At 40.8% G+C, this 19,183-nt stretch overlaps 1 protein-coding gene across 4 annotated transcripts in view; it reads left to right on the plus strand.

Annotated features, from left to right (window-relative positions):
* LOC122941177 (growth arrest-specific protein 7-like) overlaps positions 1-19,183 on the plus strand; it is a 178,342-nt gene that overhangs the window by 78,004 nt on the left and 81,155 nt on the right. The window contains exon 1 of one of the 4 annotated variants that reach the window (XM_044298220.1): positions 17,212-17,318. The exons of the other annotated variants lie outside the window; for them this stretch is intronic. The gene's annotated coding sequence lies outside the window, so the exon portion shown is untranslated. Of the gene's footprint in view, positions 1-17,211; positions 17,319-19,183 lie in introns of those variants that run through there. 4 annotated transcript variants of the gene reach the window in all.

Here is a 19,183-nt window from a genome sequence, read left to right on the forward strand (position 1 = left end):
AATCTGGTACCAATGCTATCCATAGTAAGTGAAATGACTAGTCCCTGGTGACCCAGTGGTTAATAACAAGCCCAATTCCAGATGACCTTTAATACAGAATGGTTTCTGGCAATGCTTGTTTTAACCCCTTAAGGACCCGGCCATTTTTCACCTTTAGGACCCGGCCATTTTTCACCTTTAGGACCCGGCCATTTTTCACCTTTAGGACCCGGCCATTTTTCACCTTTAGGACCCGGCCATTTTTCACCTTTAGGACCCGGCCATTTTTCACCTTTAGGACCCGGCCATTTTTCACCTTTAGGACCCGGCCATTTTTCACCTTTAGGACCCGGCCATTTTTCACCTTTAGGACCCGGCCATTTTTCACCTTTAGGACCCGGCCATTTTTCACCTTTAGGACCCGGCCATTTTTCACCTTTAGGACCCGGCCATTTTTCACCTTCAGGACCCGGCCATTTTTAGCAAATCTGACATGTGTCACTTATTGACTTTAAACACTTTTACTTATCCAGGCCATTCTGAGATTGTTTTCTCGTCACATATTGTAATTTATGACCGTGGTAAAATTGAGTCAAAATATTTTGTACCTCTCCCGTCTTCTAGACTTTTCTCGAGCTGCACCTACTCTCTCGAATACTCTGCCCTGGAATACTAGGTAAATCTACAACTTCTCCACCTTCAAATGTGCCTTTTAAAAACACCTATTTTCAGGCAGGCTTATCAAGCTACCTAAAATGATTTTTCCCAGACTAAACCTTCCCCCACCAACTCCTCTGGCCTAAACTCTATCCTCTAGTAGTCCCAAACCCAAAGCAGATCGGCCGGCACCACTCCTGTCAGTTCAATAATGGCTTAAGTCCTACTTATCACAATCAACTACCTTATGTGTCAGCCCAAATTCCTCATAGATTGTAAGCTCTTGCGAGCAGGGACCTGACTCCTAGTGTTTCAGTTGCACATTATCCAGTTATTTTTGTTTTGTATATGAACCCTATGAATTTGTTAAGCGCTGCGGAATATGGTGGCGCTATATAAATATTATTAATAATAATATTATTTATTATTATTATTTTATTTAATTTTAATTTTATAGAAAAAATACCAAATTTGGAAAAAAAATTGAAAATGTCAATTTCTCTAATTACTAGCACTTATAAAAGAACTCCAGAAATTATTATTAGTTTACATTCCCCATATGTCTACTTCACGTTTTGGATCATTTTGAAAATGACATTTTATTTTTTTTAGGACGTTAGAAGGCTTAGAAGTTTAGAAGAAAATCTAAAAATTTTTAAGAAAATTTCCAAAACCCAATTTAGTCACTTTCTCGGGCTTACATATTAGAAACCACCCATAAATCGCCCCATTTTAGGAAACTATACCCCTCCAAGGTAATCAAAACTGATTTTACAAATGTTAACCCTTTAGGTGCTCCACTAGAATGAAGGGAAAATGGGAATGAAATTTCAAAATGTAACTTTTTTTTTTTTTTTTTTTTTTTTTTTTTTTTAGCAAATTTTAAATTTGAATCATTTTTTTTTCTGCAACACATAAAGGGTTAACAGTCAAACAAAACTCAAAATCCTATTTCCCTGAATCTGGCGTTGACAGAAACACCCTATATGTGCTCAAAAACTGATGTATGGGCGCACAGCAGGGTTCAGAGTGGAAGGAGCACCATATGGCTTTAGTAGAGCGGATTTAGCTGGAATGGTAATTGGGAGCTATGTCGCATATGAAGACACCTGAGGTGGCCCTACAGTGGAAACCCCCAAAAAGTGACCCCATTTTGGAAACTACACCCCTCAAGGAATCTTTCAAGGTGTGTAGGGAGCACTTTGACCTTTTGGTAGTGAAAAAAAAATAAAAAATTAACAAAAAAGTTGCTTTACTCCCACATTTTTCACTTTCCAAAAGGGTAACAGTACAAAATGCACCCCACATTTTGTTCCCCATTTCCCCCCAAATATGCCAACATCCCATATGTGTTCAAAAAATGATGTATGGATGCACGGCAGTGCTCTAGAGTCAAACCGCAAAATATGGATTTTGCTGACCTGAATTGGCAGACATGGATTTTAGGTGCCATGTCACATTTAAAAGATTCCTGGGGTCCCCAGAAATTAAAAACCCCCAAGAAGTGATCCCATTTTGGAAAAAGCACCCAAGTACGAACATTTTAAGTGGTGGAAAGGGCACTTTTGACCTTTCCACCACTTGAGCTTGAAATGACTATGTAGTGGTTGGTGAGAAGTGGATCTGTAAGCTCTGCGGGTGGTAAAACTACACGGTAAATCATGGATGAAATTAAAGCAATACTCCATGGATGAGTGCTAGATTCTGAAGCACTCCTGCATGCACAGGCCAGGTTTTGCAGGGGTAAATGGTCTTTCCTTATCCCGCTTTTTGAACGCACCCTGCATCTTTTTTGGGTCCTTCCCTTCCTTGCTGTCTGGGGGACTTGACCTGGAAAATGTTGCCCTGGTACGACACGGGCACCATGACGTCCAGAAGTACTGGGCCCCTTCCCGGCCTGGCTTTGATAACCACCTGTTGGAACCAAAGATCCTGTGTGGCCTGCAGATTGACATGGCAATGTACAATGTGTACGTCCAGCTTTTTGTACCACACTTTTGTTTTTCGTGTGGCACTGTAGGGCTTCAGAAGTTGATCTGAAAGATCCACCCCTCCCATGTGCCTGTTGTAGTCCAGGATACAAACTGGTTTGGGGGTAGTGGTTGTGGTACCGCGTACAGCGGCAGGGGAGCTGGTGTTAGTGTGAATGGTGGTCAGTACAAGGATGTCCCTCTTGTCCTTGTACTTAACCGCCAGTATGTTCTCGTGGAGGAAAGCCTTACTGTCACCCATTCTCAGTGGTTGCTCCACCAGGGAGGCCTCTCTGACTTTTGCACATTGTGACGCACACCACAGTACCTCTGGCAGTTAGGGACATGAATAGGGGTATGCTGGTATTAGTTATCCACATAGAGGTGGTAACCCTTATCCAGCAGTGGATGCAGCAAGTCCCACACAATCTTCCCACAAACTCCTAGGACGGGGACGGCGGTTCTATCCGTGAATCTTTTCCTTCGTAAACGTGGAACTTGTGGGTGTACCTGGAGCTACTCTCAGAGTTTGTATATCTTTATGCCATACCTTGCCCGTTTGCTAGGCAGGTAGTGGTGGAATCTGACCCTCCCTTTGAACAGTAACAGGGACTCCTCTACACTGAATTTTTTTATTTTTTTTTGGGTCGTTTTGGGGTGGCCACTGTGCATTGTTGTAGTGTAGGAATTTCCTAATTGACTCAAATCGTTTCCGGGTCATGGTGTTTCAGTAAATTGGAGTCTGGTAGAAAATGTCCGAACTCCAATATTGTCTGATGTTTGGCTTCTGTACTACGCCCATATGCAGCACGAGTCCCCACAACTTATATCTACAGTATAATATAATATAATATAAAAAAAAAATATATATATATATATATATATATATATATATATATATTATATTATACTGTAGATATAAGTTGTTCACTTTTTTAACTCTGTAGTGAATTTTTATACTACAGTTTTTGCACACACGCGAACGATCTGTGTGTGCGCTGCAGAGCACCGATCAGTAGTGTTCTCATTTACATCTGCACATTTTAGAGGTTTTATTTTTTTGTGTTAAAAAAGACCTGCAGTTAGTGGTTATATATATATATATATCTATATATATATATATATATATATATCCCTATATATTTAAATAAAGCCCTAACTACAATTTCTTCTTTTTGAACAAGAAAAATTGGCAAAAAAATCAACACAAATAAAAAGTGCAAAGAACAATCCATAGGTGCTGATCAGGGAGGTATGTACTAAACAGCACTTCCCGGTCACAGAAAAAGTACAGGGACGGCGGGTGGTTTAGGGATCTGGAACAGCTGCAAATGTAAAAAAAAAATAATCAGTGCAGCAATTCCAGATGTTCTTCTTCTTTTCTTCTTCTTTCAGAAGGAAAGTGTTAAATCGCTGTGGTGGTGCACCACAAGTCCCAGCAAGCCAACAGCAGCACAGAAAAGCACAGAACCTCTCTGCATGCAGTCACCAGCTAGAATGGCTGCATGCAGGGAAGTTCAGCCCTTTCCTGTTCAGCTATAGTGCCGCCATTGGCTGTTGTTCCAGCCAATCACAGCGCTGGCAGGGGACGCCAAACACTGGTGTCCCCTGCCTCACCTCGGAGGAGACCCCGGTTCAGCACCGGTCACCGCCCGCCCCGCAGCTTCTTCCTTCTGCTTCAGGTGCTGCGATGTGCTGGTCTTCATTGACCGGTCAATCGCAGCGCTTGGAGCTGCAGGGGGGCGGTGCTGCACCATGCTGCCCTTTCCCTGGCATGGCTGCCTGCCGGTAAGAGCAGCTATAGTGCCCTGATTCCCCCGCAATTCCCTCCCAGCCCCCGGCGGACCTTGTGCCGTACATGTACGTCACTAGTCCTTAAGTCACGTCCAGATGTGACATACATGTACGGCAAGGGTCCTTAAGGGGTTAAACAGACTTAGGAGTTTTCCAGAAAATTTTGCCACTTTGTATGGTATATATCACTGGATCACTAGGGACTGTGCATTGTATATATCACTGGATCACCAGGGACTGTGCATTGTATATATCACTGGATCACCAGGGACTGTGCATTGTATATACCACTGGATCACCAGGGACTGTGCATTGTATATATCACTGGATCACCAGGGACTGTGCATTGTATATACCACTGGATCACCAGGGACTGTGCATTGTATATACCACTGGATCACCAGGGACTGTGCATTGTATATACCACTGGATCACCAGGGACTGTGCATTGTATATACCACTGGATCACCAGGGACTGTGCATTGTATATACCACTGGATCACCAGGGACTGTGCATTGTATATACCACTGGATCACCAGGGACTGTGCATTGTATATACCACTGGATCACCAGGGACTGTGCATTGTATATACCACTGGATCACCAGGGACTGTGCATTGTATAGACCACTGGATCACAAAGGTCTGGACACCATTCAGCAGAACTTCTTTGTAACTTCAGTGTACACCACCTTCTCATTCATGGTGTGTCCAAATGACTACCTCTTGAAGCTTATCAAGAGAATGCCAAGAGTGTGCAAAGCAGTAATCAAAGCAAAAGGTGGCTACTTTGAAGAACCTAGAATATGACATATTTTCAGTTGTTTCACACTTTTTTGTTATGTATATAATTCCACATGTGTTAATTCATAGTTTTGATGCCTTCAGTGTGAATCTACAATTGTCATAGTCATGAAAATAAAGAAAACTCCTTGAATGAGAAGGTGTCCAAACTTTTGGTCTGTACTGTGTGTGTGTGTGTGTATATATATATATATATATATATATATATATATATATATATATATATATATATATATATATATATATATTCCCTGAAGATGCTGCGTGCGACCAGCAGGGCAATGAGCTCAGACGGAGAAGCACAGACGCAGCAACAGCTGAGAGTGGAATTGGGGAGAGGGAACAGCTGCTCTTGTTTTGCGATAAATTAAAGCATTAAGTAGGAGCCGTTCTAATTTGCTTTCAAAATTAGCATAAATAAATAAATATGATGACATCACTGCACTACAGAACACATTACCAGGGAGGGACACATGACCTGATCCACATACACACCCGTTGTCAGAACATGAGTGCCCCCCCCCCCCCCCACCAAACTCCTACTGGTATGATATGACATTGTGTGTCGGTACCAGCTATACACAGTAGGGGGCAGCTGTAAACACCACCTATTTTCATTTAAATATTTTTTTTAACCCTTCCCCATCTTATTTTTATCCCATTTCCATTAAAGAACCCAACTTTTTCTCTGATTATTTTAAGGTGATGCAGAGTCACAGAAGTTAGAGAAGAGTTGGAAGCTAAAGGAATTTTTTTCTGTACTGAAAATTGTCCATTAGAACGTTCTCTATATCATAAACGTGTCCTTAGACAGAATGCTTCTATGTTATACACCGGCTGTGACAATGCTCAGTGTATTGTAAGCATTTCTGAACATGATTTCTGTGCCATTAAACAGTCTGTAGAATTCTCTGTATCGTAACCTGTTGTGCTATCTTCGTTAGATTGCTCTCTGTACAATACATCAGTCCTTAGAATGCTCTCTGTACAATACATCAGTCCTTAGAATGCTCTCTACACCATACATCAGTCCTTAGAATGCTCTCTGTACAATACATCAGTCCTTAGAATGCTCTCTACACCATACATCAGTCCTTAGAATGCTCTCTGTACAATAAATCAGTCCTTAGAATGCTCTCTGTACAAAACATCAGTCCTTAGAATGCTGTCTGTACAATACATCAGTCCTTAGAATGCTCTCTGTACAAAACATCAGTCCTTAGAATGCTCTCTGTACAATACATCAGTCCTTAGAATGCTCTCTGTACAATACATCAGTCCTTAGAATGCTCTCTGTACAAAACATCAGTCCTTAGAATGCTCTCTGTACAATACATCAGTCCTTAGAATGCTCTCTGTACAATACATCAGTCCTTAGAATGCTCTCTGTACAATACATCAGTCCTTAGAATGCTCTCTGTACAATACATCAGTCCTTAGAATGCTGTCTGTACAAAACATCAGTCCTTAGAATGCTCTCTGTACAATACATCAGTCATTAGAATGCTCTCTGTACAATACGTCAGTCATTAGAATGCTCTCTGTACAATACATCAGTCCTTAGAATGCTGTCTGTACAATACATCAGTCCTTAGAATGCTGTCTGTACAATACATCAGTCCTTAGAATGCTGTCTGTACAATACATCAGTCCTTAGAATGCTGTCTGTACAATACATCAGTCCTTAGAATGCTGTCTGTACAATACATCAGTCCTTAGAATGCTGTCTGTACAATACATCAGTCCTTAGAATGCTGTCTGTACAATACATCAGTCCTTAGAATGCTGTCTGTACAATACATCAGTCCTTAGAATGCTGTCTGTACAATACATCAGTCCTTAGAATGCTCTCTACACCATACATCAGTCCTTAGAATGCTGTCTGTACAATACATCAGTCCTTAGAATGCTCTCTACACCATACATCAGTCCTTTGACCGCTCTCTACACCATACATCAGTGCTTAGAATGCTCTCTACACCATACATCAGTCCTTTGACCGCTCTCTACACCATACAGCAGTCCTTAGAATGCTCTCTACACCATACAGCAGTCCTTAGAATGCTCTCTACACCATACAGCAGTCCTTAGAATGCTCTCTACACCATACAGCAGTCCTTTGACCGCTCTCTACACCATACATCAGTCCTTTGACCGCTCTCTACACCATACAGCAGTCCTTTGACCGCTCTCTACACCATACAGCAGTCCTTTGACCGCTCTCTACACCATACATCAGTCCTTTGACCGCTCTCTACACCATACAGCAGTCCTTTGACCGCTCTCTACACCATACAGCAGTCCTTTGACCGCTCTCTACACCATACAGCAGTCCTTTAACCATGTTGATAATGCATTTATATTACTAAGAAAATTCCGTACCTTAAATTCCATGGTAGAATGCTGTGTGCTAAGCTGGACATTAGACTGCTCTACACTATATCTAAGGTTAGTGGGTTTCCTGGAAGATTTGCGGTACTTGACATTAGAGTGCTCACTTTTATACCGTATTAGATTGCCCTCTGTAGAATGTTCTGCACTTAGTAAAGGTGTTGACTGAATGCTCTACTAATGTGGGTTAGTCATTAGAATGCTCTGATTATTAGACTGCCCCCAATATAAACCGCCCATTTCTTAGAGTGCCCTGTGCCGTTAGAATGTTTTCAATGTGATTTTCATCTTTTGAGGGATATGTATTGACCTGTAGTAAAATCTGCTTTGTTATTTGATTTTGTGATATATTGCAGTATACGGCGTATATACCTGTGTGGTGATCTCGCACATACTCTCCTCTGATCTCCCTTTTTTGTGTGTAGATGGGACAGTAGAGGAGGGAGCTGTCACATACTGGGCATTAGACTGATCATCACCTCATACAATCCTAGATAGAGTGCTCTGTGTGATACTGTCTGCTGAGCTGTGTATCTAATCCTATCCTGTGTGATACTGTCTGCTGAGCTGTGTATCTAATCCTATCCTGTGTGATACTGTCTGCTGAGCTGTGTATCTAATCCTATCCTGTGTGATACTGTCTGCTGAGCTGTGTATCTAATCCTATCCTGTGTGATACTGTCTGCTGAGCTGTGTATCTAATCCTATCCTGTGTGATACCGTCTGCTGAGCTGTGTATCTAATCCTATCCCGTGTGATACTGTCTGCTGAGCTGTGTATCTAATCCTATCCTGTGTGATACTGTCTGCTGAGCTGTGTATCTAATCCTATCCTGTGTGATACTGTCTGCTGAGCTGTGTATCTAATCCTATCCTGTGTGATACTGTCTGCTGAGCTGTGTATCTAATCCTATCCTGTGTGATACCGTCTGCTGAGCTGTGTATCTAATCCTATCCCGTGTGATACTGTCTGCTGAGCTGTGTATCTAATCCTATCCCGTGTGATACTGTCTGCTGAGCTGTGTATCTAATCCTGTCCTGTGTGATACCGTCTGCTGAGCCGTGTATCTAATCCTATCCTGTGTGATACTGTCTGCTGAGCTGTGTATCTAATCCTATCCTGTGTGATACTGTCTGCTGAGCTGTGTATCTAATCCTATCCTGTGTGATACTGTCTGCTGAGCTGTGTATCTAATCCTATCCTGTGTGATACTGTCTGCTGAGCTGTGTATCTAATCCTATCCTGTGTGATACTGTCTGCTGAGCTGTGTATCTAATCCTATCCTGTGTGATACTGTCTGCTGAGCTGTGTATCTAATCCTATCCTGTGTGATACTGTCTGCTGAGCTGTGTATCTAATCCTATCCTGTGTGATACTGTCTGCTGAGCTGTGTATCTAATCCTATCCTGTGTGATACTGTCTGCTGAGCTGTGTATCTAATCCTATCCTGTGTGATACTGTCTGCTGAGCTGTGTATCTAATCCTATCCTGTGTGATACTGTACTGCTGAGCTGTGTATCTAATCCTATCCTGTGTGATACTGTCTGCTGAGCTGTGTATCTAATCCTATCCTGTGTGATACTGTCTGCTGAGCTGTGTATCTAATCCTATCCTGTGTGATACTGTCTGCTGAGCTGTGTATCTAATCCTATCCTGTGTGATACTGTCTGCTGAGCTGTGTATCTAATCCTATCCTGTGTGATACTGTCTGCTGAGCTGTGTATCTAATCCTATCCTGTGTGATACTGTCTGCTGAGCTGTGTATCTAATCCTATCCTGTGTGATACTGTCTGCTGAGCTGTGTATCTAATCCCTATCCTGTGTGATACTGTCTGCTGAGCTGTGTATCTAATCCTATCCTGTGTGATACTGTCTGCTGAGCTGTGTATCTAATCCTATCCTGTGTGATACTGTCTGCTGAGCTGTGTATCTAATCCTATCCTGTGTGATACTGTCTGCTGAGCTGTGTATCTAATCCTATCCTGTGTGATACTGTCTGCTGAGCTGTGTATCTAATTCCTATCCTGTGTGATACTGTCTGCTGAGCTGTGTATCTAATCCTATCCTGTGTGATACTGTCTGCTGAGCTGTGTATCTAATCCTATCCTGTGTGATACTGTCTGCTGAGCTGTGTATCTAATCCTATCCTGTGTGATACTGTCTGCTGAGCTGTGTATCTAATCCTATCCTGTGTGATACTGTCTGCTGAGCTGTGTATCTAATCCTATCCCTGTGTGATACTGTCTGCTGAGCTGTGTATCTAATCCTATCCTGTGTGATACTGTCTGCTGAGCTGTGTATCTAATCCTATCCTGTGTGATACTGTCTGCTGAGCTGTGTATCTAATCCTATCCTGGTGATACTGTCTGCTGAGCTGTGTATCTAATCCTATCCTGTGTGATACTGTCTGCTGAGCTGTGTATCTAATCCTATGTGATACTGTCTGCTGAGCTGTGTATCTAATCCTTATCCTGTGTGATACTGTCTGCTGAGATGTGTATCTAATCCTATCCTGTGTGATACTGTCTGCTGAGCTGTGTATCTAATCCTGTGTGATACTGTCTGCTGAGCTGTGTATCTAATCCTCTCCTGTGTGATACTGTCTGCGGAGCTGTGTATCTAATCCTATCCTGTGTGATACAGTCTGCTGAGCTGTGTATCTAACCCTATCCTGTGTGATACTGACTGCTGAGCTGTGTATCTAATCCTATCCTGTGTGATACTGTCTGCTGAGCTGTGTATCTAATCCTATCCTGTGTGATACTGTCTGCTGAGCTGTGTATCTAATCCTATCCTGTGTGATACTGTCTGCTGAGATGTGTATCTAATCCTCTCCTGTGTGATACTGTCTGCTGAGCTGTGTATCTAATCCTATCCTGTGTGATACTGACTGCTGAGCTGTGTATCTAATCCTATCCTGTGTGATACTGTCTGCTGAGCTGTGTATCTAATCCTATTCTGTGTGATACTGCCTGCTGAGCTGTGTATCTAATCCTATCCTGTGTGATACTGTCTGCTGAGCTGTGTATCTAATCCTACCCTGTGTGATACTGTCTGCTGAGATGTGTATCTAATCCTATCCTGTGTGATACTGTCTGCTGAGCTGTGTATCTAATCCTGTGTGATACTGTCTGCTGAGCTGTGTATCTAATCCTATCCTGTGTGATACTGCCTGCTGAGCTGTGTATCTAATCCTATCCTGTGTGATACTGCCTGCTGAGCTGTGTATCTAATCCTATCCTGTGTGATACTGCCTGCTGAGCTGTTTCCTCTCTTTCCTCCATCTCTCCAGTGATTACGGAGTTTGTGGGTTTATTTTAGGTATTTCGGGAAACCAAATGAATTAGCAAAGTTTTCTTCAAAACTGACCAAAAACCCCAACGAGACGGAGAAGAATCTCTGCGGTTCAGTCTTTAAGGAGGTCATTGGGCCAAAGTGAATGTTAATATTTAACGATCTGTCACCAGAAGATTAAATGATAGAACAAAAACATCATCCACAACACAGGACCCAGAACATAGTGCACACAGGAAGATAAGTCATAGGAGCAGTATTATAGTGGTTATATTCTTGTACATAGGAGCAGTATTATAGTGGTTATATTCTTGTACATAGGAGCAGTATTATAGTAGTTATATTCTTGTACATAGGAGGCAGTATTATAGTAGTTATATTCTTGTACATAGGAGCAGTATTATAGCAGTTATATTCTTGTACATAGGAGACAGTATTATAGTAGTTATATTCTTGTACATAGGAGCAGTATTATAGCAGTTATATTCCTGTACATAGGAGCAGTATTATAGTAGTTATATTCTTGTACATAGGAGCAGTATTATAGTAGTTATATTCTTGTACATAGGAGGCAGTATTATAGTAGTTATATTCTTGTACATAGGAGCAGTATTATAGTAGTTATATTCTTGTACATAGGAGGCAGTATTATAGTAGTTATATTCTTGTACATAGGGGCAGTATTATAGCAGTTATATTCTTGTACATAGGAGCAGTATTATAGTAGATATATTCTTGTACATAGGAGCAGTATTATAGTAGTTATATTCTTGTACATAGGAGCAGTATTATAGTAGTTATATTCTTGTACATAGGAGCAGTATTATAGTAGATATATTCTTGTACATAGGAGCAGTATTATAGCAGTTATATTCTTGTACATAGGAGCAGTATTATAGTAGTCATATTCTTGTACATAGGAGCAGTATTATAGTAGTTATATTCCTGTACATAGGAGCAGTATTATAGTAGTTATATTCTTGTACATAGGAGCAGTATTATAGTAGTTATATTCTTGTACATAGGAGCAGTATTATAGTAGTTATATTCTTGTACATAGGAGCAGTATTATGGTAGTTATATTCTTGTACATAGGAGCAGTATTATAGTAGTTATATTCTTGTACATAGGAGGCAGTATTATAGTAGGTATATTCTTGTACATAGGAGGCAGTATTATAGTAGTTATATTATTGTACATAGGAGGCAGTATTATAGTAGTTATATTCTTGTACATAGGAGGCAGTATTATAGTAGTTATATTCTTGTACATAGGAGGCAGTATTATAGTAGTTATATTCTTGTACATAGAAGGCAGTATTATAGTAGTTATATTCTTGTACATAGGAGGCAGTATTATAGTAGTTATATTCTTGTACATAGGAGGCAGTATTATAGTAGTTATATTCTTGTACATTGGAGCAGTATTATAGTAGTTATATTCTTGTACATAGGAGCAGTATTATAGTAGTTATATTCTTGTACATAGGAGCAGTATTATAGTAGTTATATTCCTGTACATAGGAGGCAGTATTATAGTAGTTATATTCTTGTACATAGGAGCAGTATTATAGTAGTTATATTCTTGTACATAGGAGCAGTATTATAGCAGTTATATTCTTGTACATAGGAGCAGTATTATAGTAGTTATATTCTTGTACATAGGAGCAGTATTATAGCAGTTATATTCTTGTACATAGGAGGCAGTATTATAGTAGTTATATTCTTGTACATAGGAGCAGTATTATAGTAGTTATATTCTTGTACATAGGAGCAGTATTATAGCAGTTATATTCTTGTACATAGGAGGCAGTATTATAGTAGTTATATTCTTGTATATAGGAGGCAGTATTATAGTAATTATATTCTTGTACATAGGAGTAGTATTATAGTAGTTATATTCTTGTACATAGGAGCAGTTTTATAGTAGTTATATTCTTGTACATAGGAGCAGTATTATAGTAGTTATATTCTTGTACATTGGAGCAGTATTATAGTAGTTATATTCTTGTACATAGGAGCAGTATTATAGTAGTTATATTCTTGTACATAGGAGCAGTATTATAGTAGTTATATTCCTGTACATAGGAGGCAGTATTATAGTAGTTATATTCTTGTACATAGGAGCAGTATTATAGTAGTTATATTCTTGTACATAGGAGCAGTATTATAGCAGTTATATTCTTGTACATAGGAGCAGTATTATAGTAGTTATATTCTTGTACATAGGAGCAGTATTATAGTAGTTATATTCTTGTACATAGGAGCAGTATTATAGCAGTTATATTCTTGTACATAGGAGCAGTATTATAGTAGTTATATTCTTGTACATAGGAGCAGTATTATAGCAGTTATATTCTTGTACATAGGAGGCAGTATTATAGTAGTTATATTCTTGTACATAGGAGCAGTATTATAGTAGTTATATTCTTGTACATAGGAGCAGTATTATAGCAGTTATATTCTTGTACATAGGAGGCAGTATTATAGTAGTTATATTCTTGTATATAGGAGGCAGTATTATAGTAATTATATTCTTGTACATAGGAGTAGTATTATAGTAGTTATATTCTTGTACATAGGAGCAGTTTTATAGTAGTTATATTCTTGTACATAGGAGCAGTATTATAGTAGTTATATTCTTGTACATTGGAGCAGTATTATAGTAGTTATATTCTTGTACATAGGAGCAGTATTATAGTAGTTATATTCTTGTACATAGGAGCAGTATTATAGTAGTTATATTCCTGTACATAGGAGGCAGTATTATAGTAGTTATATTCTTGTACATAGGAGCAGTATTATAGTAGTTATATTCTTGTACATAGGAGCAGTATTATAGCAGTTATATTCTTGTACATAGGAGCAGTATTATAGTAGTTATATTCTTGTACATAGGAGCAGTATTATAGCAGTTATATTCTTGTACATAGGAGGCAGTATTATAGTAGTTATATTCTTGTACATAGGAGCAGTATTATAGTAGTTATATTCTTGTACATAGGAGCAGTATTATAGTAGTTATATTCTTGTACATAGGAGGCAGTATTATAGTAGTTATATTCTTGTACATAGGAGCAGTATTATAGTAGTTATATTCTTGTACATAGGAGCAGTATTATTGTAGTTATAGTCTTGTACATAGGAGCAGTATTATTGCCTGGGTATGTTTATCTGTATGAATGTTATCAGTAGTTGGCAGCCCCCCCTTTCCCCCCAGCGTTGCTGTGTTTTTGTTCCCCTGTTACATGCAGTTGTTAGTTGCGGTATAGCAGATTCTCGTCTTAGATATATAAATACTATTGTCACCCGGTGAATGATCTCCTTGGTGACATGAGCCTCAAACACGGTGAGCTGCTGCTTAACTCATAGACTTGGAAAACCATAGAAACCAAATATTATTCTGTCGTTTATGAACCTAAAAAACTCAGAGGAAGAATAAAGTGTGAAAGGCAGCACATGTGGCAGCCTCTCCGAAACCGCAGATGTCAGGACCTCCGTTACTCTTGGAAACTTCAAGTATTGATCTTCTGACATCATGGACTCTTTTTCTTTGACGTTTTAGTAAATGTTAATATTTTGGCCAAAATAACATAACCTGTCCAGTGCCTCACCTTGTGTACTGGTTCAATATGCAGTCATCTAGTGTACATGGATCAAGTGAAGGCCATGTGCCGCTGAGATCTTCATTACATTTCCTAACTCCTTCTGATATGATTGATGATTGATTTAATTCTTGTATTATATTTTATTAATAAAGTCCATAATCCAGGGCCATGATCTTCACTTGATCTGTGTACATAACGGGAACTACTGCTTTATTGAGGGGGCCGGGGGGATATGACCACTGCGTCGTGCCCTATTAATCCAGTACTGATCTTCAGCTGTGACTCCAGTCACATCCAAAGCTGTATTTACACTTAAAAATATGTTCTGTATGGGTTCAGAACCAACGGGGGGCACTCTGAGCTCCTGAGAGCTAACAGAAGACCAGCAGAACTTTGCATACTGCTTTAGATGTGATTAGAGTATGAGAGCTGACGTAACGAACATTTGACATGAGATGCACTTTACTCTGATGACATCACGTGTTGGTCATGTGATTGCACCACAGGTTCCGGGCACACTGTCAGGATTGTGCTTTGAAGTCATTATTCCTTCCTGCGGAGTTCCCCGGCACAGATGGAGAAGAATCTTCTCTAAGATCTAGATGCCCTCTCTGCATTCATTCTGACTCTTTAGAGGGCATCTGTCAGCAGTTTTATACCTATGACACCAGCTGACTTGTTACCTGTGTGCTTGGCAGCTGAAGGCATCTGTGTTGGTGCCATGTTCATATGTGCTAGCCTTGCTAATATCCTGAGATTGCCTGATCCTTACCTTCATCATGGTAAATTTCCTGATTGCCGGTTTGCCAATGAGTAACTGGCCACCAACATGGACCTATTATCAGGCCAACAACAGTTATTAGACGCCAAGCCAGGACAATTATCAGGACACTCGGGTGTCAGGCCAGGATAGCCGGCCCGGGATCGGGCCACTGAAATGGACCAGTTTGATCAGTTCAACAATGTGGATCAGGTAGCAGGACAATCTTAATTGGGCCATGTGTTGCTAGTTTTAAGGTTTGGTGAAGATGCTAAAGATTTAATGTTTGACCAAACCCAGTTAGTCACCTTCTTCCAAAGTTCTTACCTTTTTAGGACTGCAAGGGAGGTCCACCTGAAAATTCTTTGGTCCTCTGAGAGGACAGTCCTGGGTATGGTCTTGTCAATAGACCTATACTGGACATTGCTCTTTATGTGACTTGGCCAGGACATCAACACGAGTCCTACAATATATCAACTGATTTCTGAGTCTCCTGCCAGCTTAAAGACCCACACCCATGGGTCTAAAGACTGTAGGTGCTTCAGAATATTACCCTCTTGTTGTACCACCTTTGACAGGGAGGTAGGTTAAGGTTTGGACTTGTAATGTAGCACTACACCATCAGTATGCACTCCTACGTAATTCCATGCTGTCACTGAGATCTTCTCGATTTTGCCGAGTGCTGAGTTCCAGCATCTTGTAAACCACTCTGCTCGCTTATAAACATGTCATTTGCAATCTACGGCCTGCGGTGCTCAAGGAAGGAAACCGGATGGTATTGTCCTGTGTATACAAGTCGTCTCCTGTGCCCTCCAGCTTCCTGACAGCTTGTATTGTGAGCATCTAATATATTGTCCTCCTGCTGTGAGAGAGGATTAGAGAGGCCTTCTCCACACTCTGTGATGCACTGTCCTTCACATGGTTCATTCATGCCAGGCTGTAATGCTGGTGCCACATGGAGGGCCCTCCACCATAGATGTCATATTCCCATACTCCATGTTTAACTTAGTTATGGATAATTATTTTATTGTATTAGGAAATGAGATGATGGATATGGGTTATGGTTAGGTAGATGGGAGAAGGATACATTGACTAGAGAGGAGTGGGCTGACTGGACACGGTTAGCTCAGCTCAAGAATCAAGATTTTTAGGTCAAATGGAGGTGGACAGATCATTTGGAGGTGGGGGATCATGTGAAGGTGGCCAGGTCATGTGGAGATAGGCAGCTCTTGTGGAGGTCGGTAGATCGAAGGGGAATGACCAGGTCATGTGGAGATGGGCAGGTTATCAGACCCATATCCAATCACCTACCTTCTATCACTTTCCATTTCATATGAGGTCACCTACCTCCTATCACTATCAGTGCCATATCTGGCCACCTGTTTATTATCACTATCCATCCAATATCTGGTCACCTACCTCTTATCACTATCCAAACAGTATCTGGTCACCTACCTGTTATTACTATATATCTGATATCTAGTCACCTACCTCTTATCACTATCCAAACAGTATCTGGTCATACATATACAGAGTCCTATGGGACATGTTCTGTGTCTCAGTATTTTGGGCAGCAGATAATTGTGGATTTGCCCTGAGGACTTGAGGAACAGACGACTCTTCAGACGACTGAGCCGCCTCACATTCACCCTCATAGGGGTCTTTGTAGAGATTGGGCTCACGTCCAAGGTCATGTACCACAATCCTTCCGTTCTCTTCCCCTAAACTGGACCACAAGTATCTGCTGTGACCGACCATTGTGTCCTCCATATGATCTAACAAGGCTGTGCAGACTGGTTTTGGGGGGGGTTTTGGGGTTTGCACCATTTTCGTCCTTTCTCTTCCTCTAAGTGACAAAAGTCTGAATGGGAGTTTTGAATAGTCGGTGACGGGCAGGAACGAGTCACCCGGATTGCCCCATCCTCCGTCCTTTAGTGTTACCACAGCTTCTGTAATCATTTCCTGCCCGTCCACTACATCCTTATACTACTCCCTGCTCATTACTGTTGCAGAGCCGAGACCATCCAGAGCTGGGATACATCTGAGGAGCCCACAACACACGGTAAGGACCATGTTCCATGCTGATGTTTGGAGATGTGTGCACCTGGGCTGAGACTAGTGAGTGTTCATAGTCCAATACTAGTTATTACTGCTTGGTCTGCTGCCACCTGACACTGATATCTCACATCTTCACACATCTTTAGCATCTTCACACTATTTGGACCACTGGGTGGAGCTGTTTTATTGCACACGGTGTTATATGTGGGCTGTCCATCCCTATTCAAATTATTAATTATGTTCCTTGCACCCTCAATCCTCTCCTCAATTCTTCCCTTATCGAAATCCCTTTATCTGTGCCCGAAGGGGGACTTATCTGGAACATTAAAGAGGTTTTCCGTGATTTTTATACTGATGACCCATCCTCTGGGTAGGTCATCCGTATCAGTTCGGCAGGGTTCCTGGGTGTCGGACCCCCACCAGTCAGATACTGATGACCTTTCCTGAGGATGGGTCTTCAGTATAAAAATCATGGAAAACCCTTTTAAAGTAAAAAGAATCCCAGATAGAAGTGATAGTTGCAAGAGGGCACAAGTAGAGTACCACTAAGACAAAGTTATCAGATGGCGCGGCTCCCTGCCCACTGCAGACTGTCCATCCTCATCGCTTGGTTCTGTCTGCTCCCTGCCCACTGCAGACTGTCCATCCTCATCGCTTGGTTCTGTCTGCTCCCTGCCCACTGCAGACTGTCCATCCTCATCGCTTGGTTCTGTCTGCTCCCTGCCCACTGCAGACTGTCCATCCTCATCGCTTGGTTCTGTCTGCTCCCTGCAGCATGTATGACAATTACTACGGCTTCCAGAACCTCTGCCAGCTCTGCCACGTAACTCATGTTTCAGCACAACAAAGTCGCTGCCAAAGTCAGAGTGAAAGCGAGAAATGTTATTCTACTGTTCGTGTAACTGCAAAGTGATTCACTACTTGGCGGAATGAGACCCCAGTGCGAAGAATTGTGTGCCAGCAGTCAGAACCCGGGCATACAGCTGGTATAAGTTATACATAGTCTTGTATATAGTGATATGGACCATGCTGGTATAACCTGGGTATCTCCTGTATATCATTATATATGTACAGCTGGTATAAGTTATACATCTTCTTGTATATAGTGATATGGACCATGCCGGTATAACCTGGGCATCTCCTGTATATAATTATATATGTACAGCTGGTATAACCTGGGCATCTCCTGTATATAATTATATATGTACAGCTGGTATAAGTTATACATCTTCTTGTATATAGTGATATGGACCATGCTGGTATAACCTGGGCATCTCCTGTATATAATTATATATGTACAGCTGGTATAAGTTATACATCTTCTTGTATATAGTGATATGGAGCATGCTGGTATAACCTGGGTATCTCCAGTATATAATTATATATGTACAGCTGGTATAAGTTATACATCTTCTTGTATATAGTGATATGGACCATGCTGGTATAACCTGGGCATCTCCTGTATATAATTATATATGTACAGCTGGTATAAGTTATACATCTTCTTGTATACAGTGATATGGAGCATGCTGGTATAACCTGGGCATCTCCTGTATATAATTATATATGTACAGCTGGTATAAGTTATACATCTTCTTGTATATAGTGATATGGACCATGCTCGTATAACCTGGGTATCTCCTGTATATAATTATATATGTACAGCTGGTATAACCTGGGCATCTCCTGTATATAATTATATATGTACAGCTGGTATAACCTGGGTATCTCCTGTATATAATTATATATGTACAGCTGGTATAAGTTATACATCTTCTTGTATATAGTGATATGGACCATGCTGGTATAACCTGGGCATCTCCTGTATATAATTATATATGTACAGCTGGTATAAGTTATACATCTTCT

This window comes from Bufo gargarizans, chromosome 6 (genome assembly GCF_014858855.1).
Source record: "Bufo gargarizans isolate SCDJY-AF-19 chromosome 6, ASM1485885v1, whole genome shotgun sequence".
Lineage (NCBI taxonomy): Eukaryota > Metazoa > Chordata > Amphibia > Anura > Bufonidae > Bufo > Bufo gargarizans.